Genomic DNA, 9613 nt, shown 5'->3' on the forward strand with positions numbered 1-9613 from the left:
ATGTGCTTGGTCCAATATCAGATATGGAAGAGTTATGACACCACGTGCTGCGATAGGATCCCAGTTCGAAAGCCACTGCTGGTTCCCGGTTTCTTTTAGTTAGAGGTCCGGAGAAGCATTTCAAGCTGGTTACACTACTCCTTCCGGACATTCATTCCCTTTTCAAAGTCAGTAGTTTTGCTGTAGTCTGCATTATTTAGGCTGATTATCGAGGTTAGCCTTTATTTGGTCATGGGAGCCTCGGTACTGTATGCTAATTCTCAAGACAGTTTCACCCGTTTTCTGATTGCTAGGTTCTGTACCAGTGCAGACATGTCAAACAGTGAATAGTCACAAACAGTCTATTGTATCCGTGCTCAATGAATGAAATCAGTAATAAATGAATATATGTATAGTTATACGAAAAACAAGTGGTTTATCGACTCATCTTCATTTGCAGATTTAGAGGCAGCTTCGATATTCGTTTTACAAATGTTTTTTTTTTTTATATGGGTCACACACATGCCATAGCAACAAAACATCTCTAGAGATGAGGCTATAGATCACCTTTCCATCCTCCAGGTTTTCCTCCCAAAGCCTACGGCACCAACCCTGCTTAGTTTCCGATATCAGACGAGATCGGGCACATTCAGGGTGGTGTGGCCGCAAGCAAAAACTGTGACGCCTGACTCGCTACTTGAAGTTGTGTGTGGCTGGGGCTCCGTGCCCCCCGAGCGGGACTGAAGGATCGTTCGTGTGCAACTCTTTGGAAAGAAGCCTCTTTCCAAATCGCATTGCGTACCTGGATGTTGGCGAATGTGCTCCCTTGTGTTGGCTTGTCCCGCACTGGAGGAGAACAAACAAACTGCACGGAGGAGCACAAGGCAAGTCTTCACAAGACAAAAACCTCCAGTGCACAGCACTCTGAAAACATTTCTGGGCTGTCGCGTGTTTATTTCAGCACATAAAGCGCACCAGTCCAACACGTCGGCCGGGCGCGCAGCGCCTCCGCCCTCTTGTGGCCTTGCGGCGTCAGAGCAAGAGGCTCCTTCTCGCTGCCTTTCCGCTGTGTTGCAGAGCCCCGAGAGGGAACCTGGAGCACACACTTTGTGGGGGGCGGGGGACCACGTTCACGCTCTGCCCCCGGTCTCTTGCGCGAGTACTAAATCACACGGCGCCAGCCAGCGGCCAGGAGACAAGTACAATATCGCGGGACAGGGGGACCTCGTCATTGATTGTTACATATGAGACGGGGATTAGGAGGAGACCCCGACTGATTGGTAAAGGGGAACACTAACACCAGAGAGACACCCCCGGCGTCCCTTTTTGAGAGACGCCCTGGGATTTCTTAATGGCCAAGGAGGGTCCGGACCTCGGTTTTACGCCTCCCCAGCAGGACGGCGCCTGTTTGTGCAGCAGAGTGTCGCCATCAGGATGCTGGGGCATAAGAAAGCCACACAGACCGCAGGGTGAGCGCTCCCTACTGGTCCCAGTCACACCTCTTGTAGGAGCAGCAGCAACCTGAGCTTTTCCGGGGGGAATCTCCCATCCGGGTGCTGGCTAGGCTCACACCTGCTGGGCTGCCGTGGGTGAGCCCAGTCGAGAGTCGCAGGGTGAGATCTAGTCACCGGGGAGAAACGATACAAGCGAAGGATTACTCGGCTCCCAGCACTTGAAAAGACCGACAAATGACTCGTTCCCGCCGGAGCTGAATGTACCTGCATGTGTCGTGTCGCCTACTTCCCCCGCCCCGCTGTGTTTGCTGTATTGTCTTTGAAGCCGGCCCCCGAGACGAGACGGGCTGTTTCTGTGCCCCAATTAACACTTTACAGGTGCCATTCCCCGGCATTGTGGCCATTGTCGGTGGTCACACGTGATAAGATAAGGTGGAGGAGAGCGGGGCATGCCCAGCGCCAGACATTCAAGGAGGGGGCTGTGCGAGGTGAGGTGAGGTGCGACACGACGCTGCTAATGCGGAGCACTTGTTGAACTGGCATTGAAAGGACGTGTGCGCACGGAGCGAGCCTTCCCTGCGGCGGAGTGTGGAAACTTTCTCCCCGCGCTGCAGGAGTTGTGTGCGCTGCAGCGGTGCCGAGAGAACAGCACAGAAGGCAGCAGGCTCTGGAGAGCGGGTAAGAGACGGAGCCTTGTGGGCAGGCGAGCAGGCCCGTTTTTTGGAAATTGCTGAAAAGGCTCCAGTGTTTGTTCGGTGTGTGGCAGGCGCACGACGCGAGCTTGCGTAGTGATCTGCCGGTCTGGTGTTATGCAAATGAGGCCGAATTGCGTCCCGGGACATGCTGCGAATGCGCATTGGCGACTGCAGATGTGTAGGAAACGGCGCGCTCGTTTTCTCGTTTTGCCCACCCTTTTGAGTGTTAGTGTGGCGTGTGAGTGTGCGAAAGAGTGGGCCCAGCAGGAGGCAGTGGCGTGTGGGGCAAGGAGCTGGCCTAGGCTGCGCGCTTTGTGCTGTGGGTGCGGGCCGCTTGCAGGGCCTTATACAACTTATACTTACCTGGCAGGGGTGATACCTTGATCATCCTGTAGGTGGAGTAGTTGGATTGTTTTCTTGTTTTGTGGAAGCAGTGTTTGTTTTGCAGTTTACGAAATGGCAGCTTTTGGATCCCACAAGAATGCTGTACGTTTTGAGCTTTTGGATGACCTCTTCATGGATCGCATGCAGTTCAGCAGAAAAGTGTTGCAGAAGGAACTTGGCTTTGAACCTCGGCACTTGGATTTCATCTTCGCTTTCCCAGGTCAGAAAGCATTTGAGGTTGTTTTAGCTACCTATTCTCTGTTTGAACAATGTGTGGATGTGTTTGAGGCAAAAAGAGGGAAAGTTCCTGCCCTTGAGAAGATCAACTTGCAGCCTCTGACACAGAGAGAGAGGAAAACGGTGCATGTTGTTATGTTCTCGGATCTGGCAAAGACGGACATTCACACCTGGCTTAACCAGTACTGCACCGTCCACCATGGAACTGAGGTTAGAGATGTTGACGGTATAAAAACAGGAGCAAGGAAATTTGAGGTTAGCTTTCTACCAGACAATGTAAATGGAGGCTTAAGGCACCTGCCCTCTACAATCCGGCTGGGCGCCTGCAATGGCTATGTTTTTTATGTGGGACAACCAAAGGTGTGTCGGCGCTGTGGTGCTGTGGGACACCTGGCATCGTCCTGCACTGTGAAATGCTGCAAGACCTGTGGCAAACAGGGACATTTAGCCTCTGACTGTTCAATGCTGCCAAAGTGCAATTTATGTGGCTCGGAATGACACGTTTTTAAGAACTGCCCTCATGCCTACGCCAATAAACTCAAAATGAGAAAGGATGAGGCAGTGCTTGTTTCAGCCAAACCGGCCCGAAAAGCCAAAGCAAACAACAAGTCAAACAAAGAACCCTTGCTGGACAAAGACTCGCAGCCTCCAGCCAGGATCAGTCCTGCTGTGGCTCCGGGGCCGGTGGAAGAGAAATCCACTACGCCCCCACAACCGCAGACTGCACCAGACAAGCACGAGGGTTTGAAAACCCCCGAGAACAGCGAAGCCCCCTCCCCCACTCCTGCTCCTCAGAACGAGGGCCAGTGTGGGGCCCCCCGGTGGAGCGGGTCCAGCGAGGATACCCAGGATTCAGCGGAGCTGCTTTTCTCAGACTCTGCAAGTGCTACAGATGCCCTCCTCTCCTCCATCCAGTCCATCACGGAGGATCTGCAGCAGCTGGTGGGTGAGGGGGAAGAGGAGACTGGTGCATCGGCTGCACCCCTTTCCCCTCAGTGCTCCCAGGAGCTGGACCTGAGGAAAAGGAAAAATGACTCTGTTTTCTCCCCGAGCGAGGAGGAAGGAGAGCATGGTGATGGGGACAGCTGGAACCCCTCCACCCCTCCCTCTACCCCATTCCTTGAAATGGACTCCGTGAACGCTTTTACTGCTGCCACCCTGATGAAGGCTCATTCAGAGGATGGCTGGCAGGAAATTGGTAAGAAGAAAAAGAAAAAGAAGAAGGTAACAGGTGAGACAGAAGAGAAATGTGTTTTGTAAAGACTGGTTCCACTTTCTTATGTAATATGGCTCTAAACATAATTTCTCTTAACACCAGAGGTATCAATGACAGAGTTAAATGCCAGTCTGTCTTTGATTACCTCCAGCAGAGAGAGGGAGATGTGTTGATGTTGCAGGAGTGTGCTTTAGCCTATCAAGAGAGGTATAAAAGCTTTGAAGATAGGTGGGATAAAGGGCCTTCTGTTTGGTCAGGGGACAATAACAACAGAACCTCTGGCGTGGCCATTCTTTTCAAAGGATGGGCATTCAAATTGAAAAGTATTCAGAGGGTCATAGGTCAAGGATGGCAGGTTGCTGTGTGTGGATGTCTAATGGGGGACCGTTAACCTGCGTCTAATCAATGTGTATTGTCCTACTGACGTGGGAGGAAGGGTGGAGCTACTCAAGGCACTCTACCCCCTATTGTTATGTAGCACAGACGTGATAGTGGGAGGGGATTTTAGTTGTATCTTAGAGCACACAGATAGGCAGTCTAGCTCTCCGATAAAATTGGATTCCAGCTCACTGGCCCTGCAAAACTTAGTTCAAGACTTTAAACTCTCAGACACATATAGATGTATATATCCCACAACAGCAGGATATACATGGTCAGGGAGGAATAGCAGCTCAAGAACTGACTATTGCTTTGTCTCAGAGAGAGTGAAAGTTGTTGGGGTCACTCTTCAGCCTGTCTTCTTCTCAGATCATCAGGCTTTAAGGTGTAGAGTGGAACTCCAGGGCGGGACTGTCTTTGGCCCAGGCCTCTGGAAACTCAACACAAAGCTGCTAGAGAACGAGGGGGTAGTATCCCGCTACAAGGAGAAACTATCACAGTGGCTGTCCTTGCAGTGTCTGTACAGGTCAGTAGGAGAGTGGTGGGAGGAGGTGAAGGTGAGGACAAACGCCTTTTTCATTGCTGAGGGAAGGAAGGCTGCTGCCAGACGGAGAGGAGTGCTAGCCAGGAAACAGAGGCAGCTGCAGCGTCTCTACACGAGACAGTGGCTTCGATGTGCTCGAGGATATCACCCTTTTTAAAAAGGATGTCCGGAGCATAGCGGAAGAAAGTAGTCGAGGAGTGCTGTTAAGAAGCTGAGTGCTGTTCTTGGAAGAAAATGAGAAGTGTACTCGCTTCTTTTTCAGGAAAGTGGTAGGCTCCAAGTCTGTCATGGAAAGTGTAGTTGATGAGGAGGGAAGAGAGAGTACAGAGCTGAGTGCTATCCTCTCCTGCATCGAGGCCTTCTTGTCACGGACGTCCAAGAGGACTAACCATGGGGAGCAGGAGGGTGGAGAAAGACCCATATGCGTAGCGGCGAGACGGGAAAAAGGCCCGGGCTCATTAGTGCAAAGAGTTCAGGAATGCCGTATAGAAACCTGTGCCCTCAGGGAGCGGACGTGGGGTGCCCTGGTGCTAGGCGGGTCTCAGGACATCCGAACGTCAGTGCTGAGCGAGGACAGAGTGCAAGACCCGGAAATATTTAGCCCAAGGGAAAGAGAGGGACAGGAAGGACAGCAGACCAGAAACTAGGGACAGGACAGAGAAGGACCGCCCTCTGGCTGCAGAGGGCGTGACACTTCTACTCAAGACTTTACAGCTCTACAGAGGTAAAGGATGAAGAAATTCATTTTTTTACCTCAAAGCTAGAAAACGTTTTGATTGAAGAAGATAGGGAAGTACTTGAGGGGGATTTGACAGTAGAAGAGGTGAGAGGCTATGGAGAGCTTACAGAAGGGGAAAACTCCGGGTGCTGACAGGCTCCCTAAAGGGGCGTCTGCTTTTACTACTTGCACGAATGAAGGCAAAAAAAAGCCAATCGATGTGAACCAACGGCGCTTTACAGAGGAGTACTGCCTGACTGGATCGTTGATGAACGACAGAGGCCACTCCGACCTCTTCTCGGGTTTCTTCAATGACTTACCAAGGATCTTCTTCACATTCGCCCATGCAGGGGAAGCCAGTTACACCAAAGCAAACGCAGGAAAGTGCAATTCAAGCAGAGACCAGGAGAGACTTGTTTACACCGAGAGTGGTCGGAGAATGGAACAATGCGCCCAGCCCTGTTGCTGGAGCCGATTCTTGATGAGATCTTGGGCTCACTAAGAAGCCCCCGCTGGATGCTAATCTTTCTGTTGTTCTTGCAGGTCCTGCGCTGCTTTTGAGCCGACAGAGCTCATCCTGGTCTGTCGGCACAGCCCAATTGCAAGTGATCGGCTCTGCGTACAGAAGGAACGTGCGTTTGGTACGAGAGTGCATGAAGGCACCGGAAATACATTGGGAACAAATGACCGGTCGCTCAATACCTCTGTGAAGTACAGGAGTGTGCACAACGAGGCTGTTTCCGCCCGGTCTCGAACCAGGGACCTTTCGCGTGTTAGGCGAACATGATAGCCGCTACACTACAGAAACCTGCAGGGACCGCTGCTGGTGTCTCGCTTGCGTTTCGGGCTGAGAAAGGGAAGCGTCACTTTAGGTAGGGGGCGCTGGAGAGAGGAACAAAGGGCGCGATGAAACAAAATGCCGAAACCCGGGATCCAACCAGGGACCTTTAGATCTTCAGTCTAACGCTCTCCCAGCTGAGCTATTTTGGCGGTGCACAAAGCGCACAGCCACCTGCTCCAGCCTTCCTGTGTTGCGGCATGAGCGCACCAAGAGGAGCGGGAGAGTGTTGCAGGAACGTCACTCAGAAGGAAAGCCACCCAGCTGCGCCCTCTGAGCTCTGTCCAGCGCATCTTCCTCGCATGGACTCCTGCCTGCGACGGGCAGGAAACAATTAGCAAGAACAGAACAACACCCCATGGGTGTCTCATGACCACACCTTAGGTTGTGACACGTGCAGGTGTGAGGGGTTGCCGGGCTACTTTGGAGCAGAGCTTGGGCGGAGGGGGGGCGGGAAAGCAGACAAAGAGGTGACACCTCAAGGTCTGCACGATCACAGCTCTCCGCCGCCCCAGGCTTCCGCTCGATAAGCTACTGGACACACCCGCCCCTCCTCACACAGTCCGTGGAAAAGCCCCCGAGTGGGAGGGCTCTCTCTTCCTCCCAGGAGTTCTTGGACACGACGCACAGACAGAGCGCAGGGAGCCGCCGCCTGCAAACACGGCTCCAGGCAGGACTCCGCTCCGCAGGAGCCGCAGAGCAGAGGAGATGGGGGCAGCTTAGCTCCTGTGCAGAGACCTGAGCTGTTGTTGCTGCGGACGCTGTCTTTTCTGTTCTCGGGGTAGGAGTGAATGTTGAGTTGCCCTTAGAAATGAAGCAGAGCACTTCAACGGCACGCGTGTGTGTGTGCGCCCTGGTGATTCTGGGAGACAGATCGAACCTGGGCTAAAAGAGAGGAGGCTTAGCCCTCTTCCATTTGCTACTTCAAAGTTGTACAACCCATTTGTATCTGCTAGGCGGCGCAGTCGTCGTGCACAAAGAACGCTTTGAAAAGCGTCCAAAGCAAGTCATTCCGAGTTGGTCGTTTGTGTTTTCCGTTCAGACGCGAAATGCTGAAATGATCTCTCGGCTCCTCGGTTGTCATTTCTGCTCCGTAAAGGAATCACAGCACGCGTCGCCTTCCAGCACGCTGGGTCGGGACACGATGCCGGGGGTCGGAGAGTGCGATGTCTTCCTCGTTAGTATAGTGGCAAGTATCCCCGCCTGTCACGCGGGAGACCGGTGTTCGATTCCCCGACGGGGAGTAGCTTTTCTTTTACCTCCTTAGAGAAAGGACTGCCTTTCACTTCTCTGTTTTCTTTCACAACGTCGTGCACCTTTTCATTGCTCTCGCTTTCAGAGCCTCCGCACGGCACACGACTCGACATCAGGAAGCACATTGAAGTGAAAGCAGGGAGCGCTTCGACATGCACTGTGCAGATCCCGCCACACTAAGAGGTGAGTGGGTCTGTTCGATGCACAAAGAACGCTTTGATAAGCGTCAAAGGCAAGTCATTCCGAGTTGGTCGTTTGTGTTTTCCGTTCAGACGTGAAATGCTGAAATGATCTCTCCGCTCCTCGGTTGTCATTTCTGCTCCGTAAAGGAATCACAGCACGCGTCGGCTTCCAACATGGTGGGTCGAGACATGATGCCGGGGGTCGGAGAGAGCGATGTCTTCCTCGTTAGTATAGGACCTGTCACGCGGACCTGTCACCTGTCCCCACCTGTCACGCGGGAGACCGGGGTACATCAGGACGCGCATTGAAGTGAAAGCAGGATGCGCTGCGACATGCACTGTGCAGATCCCGCCACACTAAGAGGTGAGTGGGTCTGTTCGATCACAGCGCTAGGCGAATCCCCAATCCCCTTTTGTGCGTGGCGACAAAAGAAGTCTGTTTTCGCCCCGTTTCGAACCGGGGACCTTTCGCGTGTGAGGCGAACGTGAGAACCACTACACTACGGAAACGGTGGTAAGACGTGCCCAGCGGCCCAGTGCTGAGCTTCGCCAATGCGATTCAGCTGCTTCCAGTGCCTTTATTGGAGTGCGCTGATGGACCGTGCTCTCTCTCCAGAGACCAGCACGCCTGTCATGGACGGAGCAGGAAAGGCAGCGCCACATTCTACAGCCCTCTCCACGCAATCGACGAAATCGGGCTACTGAAGTGGAGAAAATCGCCTCTCCAGAAAGTGCAAATATCATCTTGGAGAGTATAAATCCTATTGCCGAAGGTCAGCCCTGTCTACCAGAGTAACCCTCCCACCTCCTGCAACGATGATCAGCTCGTCTCACACGCGAGAAGTTTCCGCTGGAAACAAGCGCCCCCTCTTCTCGCACGTTTTGCACGTTCGAGTAGTTTTAATGTGGCTCCTTCGTACACGGTGCTGATCTTTTGGAAAGCAGGAGGCAAAACTGACACGTTCCCATACCGGGAGTCGAACCCGGGCCGCCTGGGTGAAAACCAGGAATCCTAACCGCTAGACCATATGGGAGCGCACAACCATGCTGTTCCGGGCATCATGCAAGCAAACTACATAAATATGAGAAAACATTCAAGAGAGTTGTCACTCAGAGTGTCGAAGGGTCGATGTATACTGGGACTCAGTTGAAATGCAACGTCAGGACTTTTCCGAATTATGTCACACGAAGAGAGCACAGCCTTTTCCGCCCTGCCACGTGTGTATCGGTAACTCGCCGTGATCGTATAGTGGTCAATACTTTGCGTTGTGGCCGCAACAACCCCGGTTCGAATCCGGGTCACGGCCAGGGACCTTTAGAACATACTCTCACGAATCGTTAGAATACGTGCGTTTGATCATCAATTGCGTAACAACCACATTCGTTCGACTTGAGCCATCAAGCTCATAGTTTTCAAATCTTGAAAGTTGTCAGTAAGCACATCATAGTCTGCAGTACGCCCCGTAACTTGCGTACTTCAACAGAAAGAAGAGCAGACAGCTCCATAAATATGCGAGGCGCAGAGAGTGCAAGGCGAGCCGCACACGTTTCGGTGGCTGAGAGAGGGCAGTTTTTGCTTCTGCATTTCCCAAGTAAGGACGCATGACAACAAGCGATCGCGGTGCTCATTTACGACATAGTGGTGATGAGTTTTCAGTACGTGTTCTTTTGAACGAGCAATGAGGTTGCTGCCTTGGACAGCTGACTGCACGCTCTCATTGTGCCACGTGATGA

The 9613-nt window shown here is 52.6% G+C and overlaps 1 non-coding gene across 1 annotated transcript; it reads right to left on the reverse strand.

The window, feature by feature from the left end:
- Positions 1 to 8841: 8841 nt before the first annotated feature.
- On the reverse strand, positions 8842 to 8913 carry trnae-uuc (transfer RNA glutamic acid (anticodon UUC)). Its single transcript has one exon. It is a non-coding gene; the product is annotated as a tRNA-Glu (tRNA).
- Positions 8914 to 9613: the final 700 nt, after the last annotated feature.

Source organism: Atractosteus spatula, chromosome 10, assembly GCF_055471065.1.
Source record: "Atractosteus spatula isolate fAtrSpa1 chromosome 10, fAtrSpa1.hap1, whole genome shotgun sequence".
NCBI classification, from domain to species: domain Eukaryota; kingdom Metazoa; phylum Chordata; class Actinopteri; order Semionotiformes; family Lepisosteidae; genus Atractosteus; species Atractosteus spatula.